Source organism: Mastomys coucha, unplaced genomic scaffold (genome assembly GCF_008632895.1).
Source record: "Mastomys coucha isolate ucsf_1 unplaced genomic scaffold, UCSF_Mcou_1 pScaffold16, whole genome shotgun sequence".
Classification (NCBI taxonomy): Eukaryota; Metazoa; Chordata; class Mammalia; order Rodentia; family Muridae; genus Mastomys; species Mastomys coucha.
Genome location: NW_022196898.1, coordinates 46,624,322 through 46,641,130, shown reverse-complemented (window position 1 = coordinate 46,641,130; position 16,809 = coordinate 46,624,322). Strand labels below are relative to the sequence as shown.

General features: G+C 41.9%; 1 pseudogene; it reads left to right on the top strand.

The window, feature by feature from the left end:
* Positions 1-11,087: 11,087 nt before the first annotated feature.
* LOC116093250 lies at positions 11,088-16,809 on the top strand (annotated as a pseudogene).

Here is a 16,809-nt window from a genome sequence, read left to right as displayed (position 1 = left end):
CTAACCAAGTGGTAAATAAGAATAGTTTAAGTGGTTAAATAAGTTAAGAGCTGTAGTGTCTGACCAGCAGATCTACACGGTCGTGGGTTGCTTCGAACTGGAGATTGGACTGGACCTGTGGGATAAATGGGTTGAGAAACAAAGAGAAGGATGCCAAGACAATGTATCAAAGCGTGCTTTACTTGGGGTGAAATGAGTTTTTATAGCAGGCGGCAAAAATGAAACCACAACACTCAAACTTAGCACCATGCATAACATAAACACAGTAGCAGATGAAGGGACGCTGTTCCTCAGCAGCAAATACATCTCAGGTGGTCTGTTTAAGCAGGCAGTCTGTTTATGGTGCAAGGACTTCAAACAGTAGGCTTAGAAGTTAGCTGTAAGTCTGTCTTAGATTTCAGTAGCAGTTGCAGTAGCTTATTGTCTTGCACCACAGTAGCTGGCTTCAGCCAGGGACTGTCAGTTCACTTTCGATTCTCAGAGCTCAGGCAGAGGAACGTGGTTAGTTTGTTGCAGCATTCAGGCAGAACAAAGGGAGCCAACAAAGAGCAAGTCAAGGAATGAATGAAAATTAATCGCGAATGCATTAATTTCTTAATAATTAGTCTCAGAGTCATCATTTTGGGAGCAATGGCTGAGAAGGGAAATATATTGTATGAATTTGGTTTTGTCAAGGAATACGTTGGTTTCTCCATCTATGGTTATTGAGAGTTTTGCTGGGCATAGTAGTCTGGGCTGGCATTTGTGTTCCTTTAGGGTCTGTATGACATCTCGTGCGTTGAGCCTCTCTCTCTGGCTCTGTCCCCTGAGGCATATTTTGCACAGCGAGAGTCGGGCTTATGACACGTCTTTATTACAGACAGCCACTGGGCATGTGCTTGCCTGAGTTAACCTCACCACCAGAGAGCACTACTTTCTGCACCACCCATCCATACCAAATGCCAAGTTGTGCCTAAAACACCTGCAAAGTCCGGAAGCTGCCACGATTCTCTGGAAGCAGTCAAGGAACTTCTGACAGCCTGACGCCGAAACAGGGCGGCTGGAGCCGAGAGCACATGCCCGGGGCCCAAGCGAGCGAATCCATGTCTACACAAGATTTCACAGTTGCAAATCTTCCGCTAGAGCTCTGGAGTCGGTTGCCCAGGGAACAGGTCTCAAGATAATGTAAATAAGTCCTTTGAAGACTCTGGTAGTCGAAATGACCTTCAAAATGCTGGAATCTCGGTGGTATGCCAGCGACTTCGGGATGTCGCCTGCTCTCGGAATGTAAACATTGAAATGACAGCAAAACTTTGCTCTGGATGAGCCATAGTTTACTTTCTTCTGCTTTATCGGGAGTAAGCAGATTTCCAAATCAAACTGGAAGAACACGTTCAAAACTGGCAGGAAAAAGCCTGTCAGCTTTAGAACAAAAGGAACGAAAGAAAAAAGGAAAAGAAAAAAAAAAAACTTTCTGAGCTTTCCTGCTAGGACAGCAGCTGCTCTGAATCAATCTGGTGTACCAATCTCTCTGGGTCTGGGCCATGCCATGCATTGGTGAGCTGGTCTCTCCAACGCACAATAGCATGAGAATTAATAGATTCAGGATGCCAATGTCAGTCCGCCACAGATCGACTTTTAACATCGGTCTGCAGAAAATTCAAAATAAAAAGGAGGAAAGCATGTCTATAGAAGGATACTGTGTCTGTATCCACTTGGCAAATAAAAGTAAAAAGCTGCCATTGAGTAAAAACCCTAAAGGAGCCCCTTTTCCTGGGCAAGGTGGGGTGACACACCATATTAAAAATGATTTTTCAAGATAAGCGAGAGGCAATACGCCTTTAAACATGAGCAAAACAAAGTATGCTTAAAAGGCGGTGAAAAATGAAAATGATTATAATTTAACATAATCAAAAAGGCAAAACATATCTCTAATAAGCAAAAACTGGAGCAAAGACGCTCTCAGGGAGGAGTGCATATCCTCCTTCTTTGAAAAGTATGACTGCATCAGTCAATTCTATAAGGAACATAAAATATATAAAAAAAGAATATAGACAAATAATAAATCATCTGAGTATAACTAATCATAACTAAAGAGTCTGAGAAGGAATAGTCACATGTGTAAATATTAACATCAATTTAGAGATCAAAATCAAATTTTAAAATTGACTAGATAAAGGTAATAAAAAACTCAGATAAGTATAAGTATCTGTATATAAATAAAAGGATAGAACATGTGACATAGTATTGATCAAAATGGCCCAGCAGGTCAGAGCAGTGACCGCTCTCTTGAGAGTCCTGAGTTCGGATCTCAGCAAGCACAACCACTCACAGTGATATCTGACAATGAATATAATCTCAGTGGATTACACTGAAGCAAGCAAAATAAGTGAAACCTTTTGATATTAACTTTAGTAGAATAAACACGATAGCTTATGGCTATCTGTACAATCACAGTATGTTCATACACATCTATTAGTATATAGTAATAACCAATATAATTGTTCTTTGAAGAAATAGATGCCTCTTCAGGTTTTTAAGACATACCCTAAAAATATTTTCATGACTTTATCATAAAATTTTTGTTAATATTATAACAGCTTGGTGATAGGATATGAAAACCTTATATAGAATATGAGAAAAGATGATTTTATACTAATGCCCTTTTTTGCCAAAGAATTGCTGTGAGCAAAAACTAAACATTTGGTTATAATTGACAAGTGACAGAAGCTTCCTCTAATTTCTGTAAAAGGCTGTTTGTCTCACCAGTTAATTCTTATCAGAGGCTTAAGTCCGGTGGTGAGTTTAAGTTGAGTCTAAAGTAACTTAAAATAAGCAACTCATCTTTTCTACATAGAAACAACTCTCTTGATGTAGCTGAGGCTTTAATAGTTAACTTCAAGGCTACCAGGACATAGAAAGAAAAACAACCTCTTAAATATACAATAACTCTATAAGAAATAGGTAAGTAGATTGTAATGTTTCTATAAGTATTATGATCTCATTGACTCTACATAAATTTCAAATTTACAATTACTTTGACCCATATCTGAATAGATCTGTGATAAAGTTGATTTTGTCTTAAAAACTATTTCCCTGAGGTAAGGGAGAGGCACAACCAGGAAGACTTCCTTAGCCCTGGTTGTAACACAAAAGGAATGTCTCTAAGGCTTAACCGAAGCATCTGTGTTTTTATGTATTAACTCAAATGTGAACTATCACTGAGCATACCACCTGAATAACATCTAAAGATTACACCTCCTGTAGTGAGGTCAGATTCTAAGGGTGATATTGTTCTTTATCTGTTTCCTTTTCTAGCTGACTTTAAACTTAAAACAATTAGTAACCTTGGTGCTGTAAAAGCACTGTTTCTAAAGAAAAATTCTTATTCTCAAGCCAAAAGCACAAAAGTGGAGTCTGGCTTCAAGAGGTGGAACTCAGTCAGGTCCTGGGGCCTTGCAGCATCGCTGGTAAGCTCAAGCCAGGGGGCGGCACCTCAGTGCACTGCACCACTCTGGGTGCACCAGTCCAGGGCAGTTTCATGGGACAGTGACCCAGCAGCCACTGTGTCAACAGCACTGGCTATGAGCAAAGAAAGCCAAAACCACCATCTTACTGGTAATGGGCTGCCAGAGGCTTGGTAGCCAGGGCCACGACCACTCTTGTGGCACCTTTCTGTGAAGACTGTGGCGGACCACCATTTGGTCAACAGGCTTCTGTACAAAGACCAAAAATTTCTGAAAACCAGTAAGCAAACTCAAATAACTAAAGTGCACTTGTTAGTGACATTTGTTAGTGACTCCTGCCTGCAGGCTCCCAGTTGGCCCAACACTTCAGACTGTATCTAGGTGGACAGACAAAAGTGTACTGAAAAGTTGCCCTGCCTCATCGACCCCGCACGCATGCATGGTCACCTGGATTCACAGCCCTTGTCTGGCAGGACTCAGTATGAATAACCCTGACTCTACTTGAGTGTCTCTGAACTGTAGTTAACCAATCTGATGTCAAGCCCATACACAATTTGAAATACAGCTAACAATAAAACTTAGTTACCACAGATGTATGGCTTGTATCTAAAATCTAGCTGGAGTCAGGTGGGATACTTACCTTGTCAATAATGGAGGTAGAGGCAGGCAGACTCATGAGCCCCAGGACAGCCTGGTTTACACAGAGAGACCCTGTTTTAAAGCAGATGGCAACATGCCAGAGTGATGCCAACCCATTTTTGAGCTAGAGTCAAGTCGCTGATTATAACTAGTTGGGCTCTCAGTGAAGGAAAAACAAGTTTATTTGTTTACAAATGAAAATAAAATGAGGACACGTGTTATAGTACCAGCTCAAATCTAGTCTTTAAATATAGATGTAACAAAGAAAACAAAGTCTAATAACTTGTTTAACAATAATTAAAAGAATATATATCTTTAAGACTAGCTAGAAGCCAAATGAGGTCTATTGAATTGAGAATAAAAGAATTTAGAAATTAAGCTTTAGTTTTATAATTTTGTATCGAATACTAAATATTTTATGTCAAAGAAATCTGTTTGGCCCTAATAATTTAAGCTCTGGAAAAGTAGGCACGTAATTGAAACCCTGTGTATCCACTAGACCTTACTAGATCAGCTGAGAATCGCCAGCTTGTAATTTACTATACAACCACTAGATGGCAAGCGCGGGCAAACATGGAATCTGTGTGCATGCGCACTGCCATGGCCGCTAAGTCTCTTGGGAAGTGTAGTTTGAGGTTGGGCTGCGTGCTTGGGCCCCATGCATGTGCACCAAGAGATTTGAGTCTGGGCAAAGTTGGGGAGTCAAAACTGGGTCTCCACTGCAAGTGCAGTGTCCCCCCAGTCCTGCTTAATCCTGAGAGGGCCCAGCGTGGCCGCCCTCTCACTCTGTTGCATGCATGTGCAGGCTGGTGGCCCTTGACACCGAGCAGCGGAAGCGGAGCCACAGAGCACGCAGCCCTCGCCAAACTTAGTGCAGACACCCAATCGGCATAGCGCACTACAGCCCAGAACTCCTGGTCTGAATTGGGTTAGGAGGCCCGCGAGGCGCCTCACCTCAGCCATAGAACTCGTGCTGCTGGCCATGAGTCTGTTCAAAGCTCCAGCAAGGGAGGCATTTGCCCACCCCGGGCTTCTCTTGCCCAGTCTGCCCACACGTAGAGCCTTGCTCACTGGGAACTCACCTCCCTGCTTGGGGAGAGCCCGGTTAGGGCCACGGGAGGCCCCAGTCTCAAACCTTCCCAGGGGCCGAAGAGTGACGAGCACTCAGCGCATGGCTCGCTCCGCCCCGCTCGAGGGGGGAAGAAGTGCACTCTGGCTTGGAGTCTCTAGCCCCTCCTCCAACTACACGTGCAGTCAATGGCCTGTGTGAGACGAAGACGTCCCGGGCAGAGGAAGAAAGCTTCTACCTTTAACCGCCACCACACTCGCTTGCCCGCTGTGACCATTCTAATCCCGCTGTGACCATTCTAATTTGTTCGAGTCCCAGAACCAAGCAGCTAGCACCAGATAAGGAAAGCCTTACTCTGCACGCTCCGCTGAGAGGGCAGAGCCTCTGCAGCCATCTTGGCCACATGTACAGAGGGGCAAAACAAAAACGCAAGATGAGACAATCTGCATTCATCCTACATACACACACATTGAAACACGCAAACAAGACATAATAGTTCTTCCTGAGCCAACACATAGCTCGTTTCTGTCCCCAAGGTTTCCCCGTAGCTATGTCCCTATCTGTGCCAGCTTGGGCTCAGATAAACCAGCGGACCCCGCCATACCTTGGCACCCTGGCCAGCCAAAACCCAGCACATAGCTGTCTATCCCGGCGAGAATTCGCTGTAACCCCATAGCCACTTACCATCTATGATAAGTGGGTACGTCCCTATCTGTTCCCGCTTGGGCTCAGATAAACCCGGCAGACCCGCCAATAACCCCGACCAGAGACACTCTGGTCGAAAACCCAGCATTATGGCTGTGCACCCCGGCAGGAATATGCCGTCCATATCTTATAAGAGAGTTCAGATTAAATATACTACAAACTAGCTTCACGTTGGGCGCCATCTGTCGCTGTCCAGAAGCAACATAACAGTAGGTTACCTGGAATATGAAGTTAGAAATAGATAGGAAAAGATAGAAGGAGATATGAGAGAGTGGCCACAGACATACCTACCCACGTGGAAGGGCAAAAATTAGACGGGAGACTTTCTGCTCAGCCATCTTGATTCTTTAATTAATAATCCTTTGTTCTCCCAACAGATATATTACCTGGGCAAAAAACCCTTCCCCCAAAATATGTCAGTGTAACAGTCCAATCAGTGACTTCCTTCTTACTCTGTGGGGGTGGAGCTTCTGAATGTAACTGGAACCAGGTTTCGCTCAACAGGTGGGAAGCCGCAGCCCTGGGGCCCAAGTGGCACTGTTTTGCTTTCAATACTGTCCTGGCTGTGGGGAGGGAGTCCACATGGGCTGGCATTTGTGTTCCTTTAGGGTCTGTATGACATCTCTCCAGGATCTTCTAGCTTTCATAGTCTCTGTTGAGAAGTCTGGTGTAATTCTGATAAGCCTGCCTTTATATGTTACTCGACCTATTTCCCTTACTGCTTTTAGTATTCTTTCTTTGTTTTGTGCATTTGGTGTTTTGACTATTATGTGGCGGGAGGAATTTCTTTTCTGGTCCAGTCAATTTGGAGTTCTATAGGCTTCTTGTATGTTCTTGGGCATCACTTTCTTTAGGCTAGGTAAGTTTTCTTCTCTAATTTTGTTGAAGATATTTACTGGCCTTTTAAGTTGGAGGTCTTCACTCTCTTCTATACCTGTTATCCTTAGGTTTGGTCTTCCCATTGTATCCTGTATTTCCTGTATGTTTTGGATTAGGGTCTTTTTACTTTTTGCATTTTCTTTGACTGTTGTGTCAATGTTGTCTATGTTATCTTCTGCCCCTGAGATTCTCTCTTCTATCCCTTGTATTATATTAGTGATGCTTGCATCTGTTTCCTTTTTTCTTTCCTAAGTTTTCTAACTACAGAGGTGTCTCTTTTTGGGATTTCTTTATTGTTTCTACTTCCAATTTTAGGTCTTGGATGGTTTCACTCAATTTCTTCACCTGTTTGTTTATTTTTTCCTTCAATTCTTTAAGGGATTTTTGAGCTTGCTCTTTAAGTGCTTCTACTTGTTTACTTGTGATCTCCTACAATTCTTTTTTTTGTCATATTCCTTAAGATTTATAAAATATTATAACAATAAAAATAAGTATTATAAAAGTTGTTTGATATAAAACAACAATCAATTTAACAGTCTTATGTAGGTGCTAATCTACAGCAATAGTGAAAATACATTTTTCTCAATGTAAATTTTAAATAACTCCAAACATATTAACTGTATACTTAAAAAAAATACATCACTATTAGTATATTCTCTTTCTTTCTTTTTTTACCTCATGCAGGATGATATTTTCCTTTTTTTCTTTTTTAATTTATTTTTTATTAGATATTTTCTTTATTTACATGTAAATTTATCCTTTCCCAGTTTCCCCTCCAAAAAACAAAGAAACAAACAAACAAAAACAAAAACAAACCCCCGCTGCCTCCCCCCTCCCCATGCCTGACACCCCACCCTCTCCCACTTTTTGGCCCTGGCATTGCCCTACACTGGGGCACAGAACCTGCACAGGGCCAAGGTCCTCTCCTCCTATTGATGATTGAATTTGCAATCCTCTACTATACACGTACTGCCAGAACAATCAGACCCCTCCATGTGCAGTCCTTGGTTGGTGGTTGAGACCCTGGGAGCTCTGAGGGTACTAGTTAGTTCATATTGTTGTTCATCCTAAGGGGCTGCAAACCCCTCAGCTCCATTGGTACTATCTCTAACTCCTTCATTGGGGACCGTGTACTCAGTTCAATGGATGTCTGTGAGTCTCTACATCTGTATTAGTCAGGTACTGTCAGAGCCTCTCAGGAGATAGCTATATTTATGCTGGCTTGCCATTCCTTCAGTTTCTGTTCCATAGTTAATCGCTGCAACTCCTTCCATGGGTATTTGGTTCCCCCTTTTAAGAAGTAATGAAATGTCCACCTTTTGGTCTTCCTTCTTCTTGAGTTCCTTGTGGTTTGTGGGTTGTTCTTCCTGTATTCCAAACTTCTGGGCTTATAACCATTTATCAGAGAGTGCATAACATGTTTGTTCTTTTGTGATTGGGTTACCTCACTCAGGATGATATTCTCCAGATTTATCCATTTACCTAAGAATTTCATAAATTTATTGTTTTTAATAGCTGAGTAGTACTCCATTGTGTAGATGTACCACAATTTCTGTATCCACTCCTCTGTTGAGGGAAATCTGGGTTGTTTCCAAGATCTGGCTATTATAAAGAAGGCTGCTATGAACATGGTGGAGCATGTGTCCTTATTACATGTTACAGTATTTTTTGAGTATATGCCCAGGAGTGGTGTAGCTGGGTCCTCCGGTAGAACTATGTCCAATCTCCAGAGGAACCACCAAACTGATTTCCAGAGTGGTTGTACCAGTTTGCAATCCCACCAGCAATGAAGGAATGTTCCTCTTTCTCCACAACCTCTCCAGCATCTGCTGTCACCTGAGTTTTTTATCCTAGCCATTCTGACTGGTGTGAGGTGGAATCTCAGGGTTGTTTTGATTTGCATTTCCCTGATGACTAACGATGCTGAACATTTCTTTAGGTGCTTCTCAGCCATTCAGTGTTCATCAATTGAGAATTCTTTGTTTAGCTCTGTACCCCATTTTTTAATAGGGTTATTTGGTTCTCTGGAGTCTAACTTCTTGAGTTCTTTGTATACATTGACTATTAGCCCTCTATCAGATATAGGGTTGGTAAAGATCTTTCCCCAATTTGTTGGTTGTCATTTTGTCCTATTGACAGTGTCTTTTGCCTTACAGAAGCTGTGCAACTATATGAGGTCCCATTTGTCAATTCTTGATCTTAGAGCAGAAACTATTGGCATTCTCTTCAGGAAACTTTGCCCTGTGCCTATTTGCTCGAGGTTCTTCCCCACTTTCTCTTATATTAGTTTCAATGTATCTGCTTAGATGTGAAGGTCCCAGATCCACTTGGACTTGAGCTTTGTACAAGGAGAAAGGAATGGATCGATTTGCATTTTTCTACATGTTAATCGCCAGTTGGGCCAGCACCATCTGCTGAAAATGCTGTCTTTTTTACACTGGATGGTTTTAGCCCCTTTGTCAAAGATTAAGTGACCATAGGTGCGTGGGATCAATTCTGGGTCTTCAATTCAGTTCCATTTATCTATCTGCCTGTCACTATACCAATACCATGCAGTTTTTATCACACTTGCTCTGTAGTACAGCTTAAGGTCTGGGATTGTGATTCTACCACAGGTTCCTTTATTGTTGAGAATAGTTTTAGCTATCCTGGGTCTTTTGTTGTTCCAAATGAATCTGCAAATTGCTCTTTCTAAGTCTGTGAAGAATTGAGTTGGAATTTTGAAAATTAGATAGACCATCTTGATACGTACACCATTTCTTAAATGAATGTAACCTGTTCTCTGTGGATTGAGAATAAAGACACTCACTCAAGACAAATAACTTTGACCATAGCAAGAAGTCTGTATCCAAAATTCATGCCTACAGTTCATTCCTTGGTGCAACAGAACTTTTAACTCTCAGCTTAGCTCCAATAGAGGTAAAATCCTTTAGTAATGTGAGGGTTATTGAAGTACAGCCTTATTACAATGAAATCCAATGTCTAAAAATTGTTCTTATTTTGGGCTTGTACTACAGTAAGAACCAAAATTTTAAGCTCTACTAAATACAAAACAAACAAATAAACAAAAGACTTTATATATTTATGTTCATTTAAGAAAATACTAGTAGTGATATATTATTTTGAAATATACAGTTAACATGTTTGGAGTTATTTAAAATCTATATTGAGAAAACATATTTTCAGTATTGCTATAGACAAACATCTACATAAGACTTAAATTTATCGTTGTTTTATATCAAACAACATTTATGATACTCATTTTTATTGTTATAATATTTTATAAATTTTAAAGAATATGACAAAAAAGTTATTGTAGGTATTAAAGGGGGGTCTTTGTGAGGAGTTGGGGTACAAATTGAAACAAGAATGTGATGCAATTGTATTTACTTAAAAAAGAAACTACAATAGTCTGAAGGTAAATAAAAAAAATAGTATGAAGCACTGAACATAGTAATAAATATGTATTAATAAATGAATAGTATCCTATTGACTTATTAGATTTTTAAATTATGCATCTGTTTGTCGTGAGATGTTTTTGAAAAAAATAAAACAACAAACTAAAAATCAGGCTGTACTGTTTGATACTATAACTTAAGTGTGCTTTTTCTCTGTAGTACGTGACTTGAATTCATTCCAAATGGGCTGTGGCTGGTCGACAGAGCATTCCTATACCAAATGGCTTCTGTCTCACACCCTCAAGGAAGGAATGGTCGCAGAATTACAAAAGACAGGACTTACTGGGCCACCAATCTAGTCAGATTGCACTTGGCTAAACTTTCTGTCTTGTCATGTTTCAACAAAATTGTACGTGGTTCAAGCATACCTATAAATGGACTATAAAAAACAGATCCCCAGTGATAGGTTCCCTGTATTCCAGATCACTGAACCTGTAGAGTTTTCTGGATGGTGATATATTCACCAAAAGCATAAAAACCCCAGGGCCCTTCCCACACACACACACTTCATACCCAATAAAGTTATGTAACCATTTCTGTGGCTTCCAGGAACAGCTTATGCAACTTGATCATGCCTAGTAAAGATATATTGACCCCAATTTGTGACCATTTGTTCTGAAGTACAGGTGGAGTAATCCAGGCTTGCAACAGGCCTTTAGGTAATGGAGAAATCTTGTGAAACAGCCACATCCCATGAGTTGACATTTTCTTGATACCCATTGGAATACGTTGGTTTGTGATGTGGAGAATTTGCCCAGTGTCTTGTGACCTGTGCTACAGGAGGTTTGAGGGAGAAACAGGGTTTGGAGAAATCACCAGCTCTCTCTAGCCATCTCCAGGGTCACTGTACATTAATCTCACTCCCACTGTGATCTGCTTAATATGCTGACCATGCCTGGGTGGAACTGCCTGGTGATTGGAGCAGGAGGGTTTCTGGGCCACAGGATTGTCAAGTTGTTGGTGCAGGAGCAAGATCTGGAGGAGATCAGGGTTTTGGACAAGGTCTTCAGACCAGAAACCAGAGAGGAACTCTTCAGTAAGTGAACGTGAGAATTTGCCACATGTCTGCATGGCCAAAACAGCCTGGATGTGGGAGGGTTCTTCCCTTGCCTAGTAAACAAAACACTTCTCCATGTCTACATTCTTCAGAAGGAAAAAACAAAAACAAAAAGCCCCCCAACACCCCGAAAACAAAACAAAACAAACAAAAAAATCCTCACAGGTTGGGAGAGACAGAGTTTGTACTGAGAAGTTCTCTCTCTCTTTCCTGTAGCTATTTAATGTGGACTTGCCAGTTGCTAAGTAATAGCCATAAAGACTGTTAAGCTGGGGGCTTAGCACTAACACCTTCTCTTCTAATTGCTAGTGATCTAGTTGCTGTTCTGTGATGTTTGGCTTTTTGGGGGGAGGGGATCTTTCATTTAGCGTCTTAGAAGTAAAAAAAAAAAGTAAAAAGTACATGAAAGGGACTGAAATAATAGGAGACAGAGAAGGGCTGGAGGCAGGGATGGCAGACAGAAAGACACAGATGGGGATTGAGAAAGTGGATTTCAGAGCAAGCACATGAGGTCATGCCAAGGAACAAACACAAAGCCACCGAAGCAGGACTGTCCACACCTTGCCTGGACAGTGCTTATTCATTTGTCCCCATTCCTCACTGGAATTTATCATCACTGTAAATAAGATTACAGAATTCACTGGTGCAGGCCATTAACCTTTTGCCAATTTGTTATTCAGGGCACAACTGCACCAACTGACCTTGAAATACATTTTACCACCTATTCAAAACCTCAGGTCATTGAAATAACCTTTCAGGAAAAGTAGGAAAGAAGGGCACCCACCTGAACAGTGAGGACTTTAAGTTGGAGGGAAAAAAAGACTACAGCAGTGGCCTGTGATTAATGAAGATCACAGGTCAAACTAGACGTCCCTCACTTAAGCTCCATGATTTTGTCCAGGGATCAACTCTTCATTCCCTTTGTGTGTATGTGATCCAAGCTAGTTATTTGCCCTTTCCTCAGATTCAAGAGTAAATACACCTTACCTACGGGTCTGCTCTGCACACATGGCCCTCCATAGTCCTCTGGGACAACACCTGCCCTCTGCACCTTGTCTCTGACCTCTTCCAGCATCAGTTCTCTCCTTTATCAGCTTAAGTGTTGCTTCCAGAAAGCAATAATAACACACAGCAAATTCTATGGGATAAAATCCTAAAGTCACAGCAATATTTGCAAACAATCAAGGCTCAGTCTAGAGGAATAGCTCCACAGTGGGTATAGATAGAGAAGGCCATGCCTAAACATAAGAGTGGAGATTCCTAGAAGTGTCCTTTCTGTGTCAGGCTCTGTGTGGGTACACCATGGTGAGAACTCATTGGCTGTAGGTAACATTTCTGAAATGTAGTTAATGTTTCTAGCCTCTATTTTTTCAGATGGAGATAAACAAGCGCAGAAGTTAACTGGATTCCCCAAATGTCACAGCCAGAATAAACAAACTAGATTGGAGCCTAGGAAGTCCAGCCATAGCGTTCATATTCTTCACATCCAGTGTGTGGTAGAGCTTCTCTGGGTCTCTTTATGGCATAGCTCATATGACAGCACCATTCCATGATGTTGCTGTGAGAATATCTGCCACATCCAGGTGTCTTAGATAAGGGTGCTGCTATGGCTCCACTACGAAATACTCTACAGGCCCTCTCCTGGGATCTCAGAGTCCGCAAATAGCTCATGGATGAGACTCTACTTCACTGTATGTCTGGATTCCTCTCTCATCACAGCAACATTACTGAAGCAGTCTATCTAAAGCAGTAGATCTCAAAGTGTGAGTCAGCCAAGTGACCCCTTGGGAGTGGCATGACCCTTTCACAGGAAAAGCATATCTAATATCCTGCATATCAGATATTTTCATTATAATTTGTAACAGTAGCAAAATTACAGTTATAGAATAGCAACGGAAATAATTTTCTGGTTGGGGTTCACCACAGCATTAGGAACAGTATTAAAGGGTTCAAGCATTAGGAAGGGTGAGAACCACTGGTTTTCAAAATCAGTAGCAAGGGAGAAGGGAGGTGCTGGGTAGATAGGACCATGATCAGAGAATCCAATCCTCAGGCAGGTACCTACTTCCTTCTGAGCAGTCCCTTGTTTGCCTTTCTCTAAGGCCCTTCCTGGAGTCGTATGGCAAAAGGAGAGGGCCTGGATAGGACACATTTAGCAGAGAATTAGGAGCAAGCCATTCTATTTGTTTCTTCCAACCTGGATTTCTCCAACCTTTCTCACTGTTTGGCTTCGTGGGAAATTTCAGTACATTTCCATGACCTTAATCTGTCTTTGAAAAATTGACTCCAAGCAATGCCCTAGAATGGGCTAATGGCACAGGTTGGGGAAGAGAGCAAGTGAGGTATCATCAGTCGGTATAGCCATAACTATGTGCCCAGATTTCTTGAGCTTCACTTTCCTCATTTATGAAGGGGGGCGCAGAGGACCAGTTTCTAGGAAGTGTTGGAAGGACAAAAGGAAGTATAGTCTTGAAGCTGTGTGAGAATTAAGAAGCACCACCACCATACGATGGCTGGCACAGACTGTGTGACACACAGTTCACTTTGTGAGTTAATCAACAAGAGGAGAGTACTGTCCACCATACGATGGCTGGCACAGACTGTGTGACACACAGTTCACTTTGTGAATTAATCAACAAGAGGAGAGTACTGTGTGCAGAATTCAGAATCTGAAGATACCAACACTGTCTACAGTGCTTTAGGATAGAAGGCTACATGGAAGACAGGCCTGAAAAAGCCTTAGTTATAGCATTGATATTTGCTTTGATAGTGTCTCAGAGGAGATATTCCTTTGTATCCACACTGAGCCCCATCCTAATTTTATTCCCCATCCCTCTGATCCCTCTGAATTAAGTAAAACAATTGGTACTGAGTAAACTCTTGCTTTTGTGCTTAGGACAGACCCAGAAACTACCAAGCTCTGGCAGGGGGAACACCTAAGGTTCACATCTGTGTGTCATCCTTCTCTGCTGCCACTGCTGGGAATGGATCTCTCATCAAAACCCTGGGACAGACATTCTGATGACTAATCCCACTTCTAGCCAGCTCCCCATTACCTCTTGATTCACTTTGATGAATGTGTCAAATTCCTACCACTCTCTTGAACACTTGACTGCTTCCTAATCTGATTTGTTTTTCTGCAGTGGGAAAGAATGTTTCTCTCTCTTTCCATATGTCAGGCTTCCTCTCCAATATTTTTCCCACTATGACAATTCTTGTCAATCTAGGTAACTAGTAACTGTGTACAGCCCACAAAGAAACTTCTCAATGACCTACCTTGTGCTTTCAGACCTAAAGACAAACATCAAGGTGACAGTGTTGGAAGGAGACATTCTTGAAGCCCAGAATATGAGGAGCACCTGCCAGGGTATCTCTGTTGTCATCCACACTGCTGCCATCATTGATGTCACTGGTGTCATTCCCAGACAGAATATCCTAGACGTCAATCTGAAAGGTAGTATATGGAGAGGACAAGGTGAATGTAGAGTGGTTAAAAATGTCAAGACAGACTAGGAAGGGATGCTTTTGCATGGAGCACTTGCCAAACTCTGAGTCTAATGCCTCTGCTCACTAGACCTAGCTGTTAGAGTTCAGTGCTATCACACAGACAGGGCCCAGAAAATAGAAAGCAAGCAACGCTGGATGTGAGGTCTGTCCTCCATGCCAGGGAGACTGGACTCCAACTCCCAACAACTGACAACTCTAGAACCATCAGTTCCTATGAGCCAGATCTAGAACGCGCAGGTGCCTACTCTTCATGCTGCTAGTTCTGCTGCAGCTTTGGGGCCTCACAATATTCTGCATTGTAGAAATGCCCAGCAGGAGATGCACAGACTATTTTAGGTTTCTGCTGAGAACAACAGATAAGGTCAGTCAGTTCTGGTTTCCAGAATGAAAACTAGAAGGAATATTTATCACCTCTACTTTATATAACTGGTAAATGAAGTCATAGATAGAAACTAGAATGCTATAACATTGGGGGTACAATCAGGAACACAACGGTATCTCTATATCTCCCCAACTCCAATAGTCGTTTTTCCCCTTCTCATCAATACTCTCATCAAATGACAAAAACAAAACAATAAAATAAAACTGTACTTATGAATTGCCTATGTAATATCATATCACCAGTACATAACTGTACTTGAGTCAGAATGATGTTAAATATTCAATAATTCTTAGTTTAAAATTGTTCCTCTTCATAATCTAAGAAATGATCTTCTGGTTCTGTAAATTTAAAAAACATGTATGAATCTTTATGTATAAAATTATACTTATTTCATAGACACATTAGGAATGAATAAATGAGACATTTTAAGTGTCTTTTAAAGTTAAAAATTGAAAAACTCTCAGTCATGCACACAAGCAAGTACACACTCAGTGCTTTGAACACAAAAACCAGGAGATACTCACTCTCTGGAACCCATCTGTGGTCCCCTGGCTGTAGCATGGTAGCTTTGAGTACACTTAAAGAAGATATACTTTAATAGTGAAGAGGTTGCTCTGTTGGGCTAGCAGATGAAATGAGCATGAAGCAGTACACATAGTGAGCCTCAGATTTATCTCCTGACACTGACAGTGTGTTGTCTGTGATTAGGTACCCAGAACCTATTGGAGGCCTGTGTCCAAGCCAGTGTGCCAGCCCTCATCTTCTGCAGCAAAATTGATGTTGCAGGGCCCAACTCCTACAAGGAGATCGTCCTGAATGGCCATGAGGAAGAGCATCATGAAAGCACAGGGCCTGATCCATACCCATACAGCAAAATGATGGCCGAGAAGGCAGTGCTGGCAGCCAATGGGAGCATCCTGAAAAATGGTGGCACTTTGCATACTTGTGCCTTAAGACCCATGTGCATTTATGGGGAGAGAAGTCCATTCATTTCTAACATAATAATTATGGCTCTCAAAAATAAGGGTATTCTGAGTGTTAGTGGCAAATCCTCTACAGTCAACCCAGTGTATGGGGGCAATGTGGCCTGGGCACACATTCTGGCAGCCAGGGGCTTTCGAGACCCCAAGAAGTCACCAAACGTCCAAGGACAGTTCTACTATGTCTCAGATGACACCCCTCACCAATGCTATGATGATGTACGTTACATCCTGAGCATGGAGTGGGGCTTCTACCCTAATTCTGGCTTGTCTTCCTGCTGGAAACTGTGAGCTTCCTGCTGAGTCCAGTCTACAAGTATCTGTGGGCTCCCTTTCCATCAACCTGGAGAGCGAAACTGAAAATACTTTCAGATCTAGGATTCTGGATATATAAACTCAGTTTTCCCCTACTAAAAACTTACCTCGATACAGCTACCTGGTGTCCATGTCTTTGCCTCTCTCTCTCTCACCCGCTTGTATTCACAGGTACACAATAATCTCCAGTCTGAGAGCACCCAACGGAGTGCTCTGGACGTCCACTGGATGGACTCCCACAGGTATCGGCCTCTCTTTAACCACCACTTGGTCACAGTGTCAAGCAGCACATTCACTTTCTCCAACAAGAAAGCTCAGCAAAATCTGGGCTATGAGCCACTTGCCAGCTGGGAGGAAGCCAAGCAGAAAACC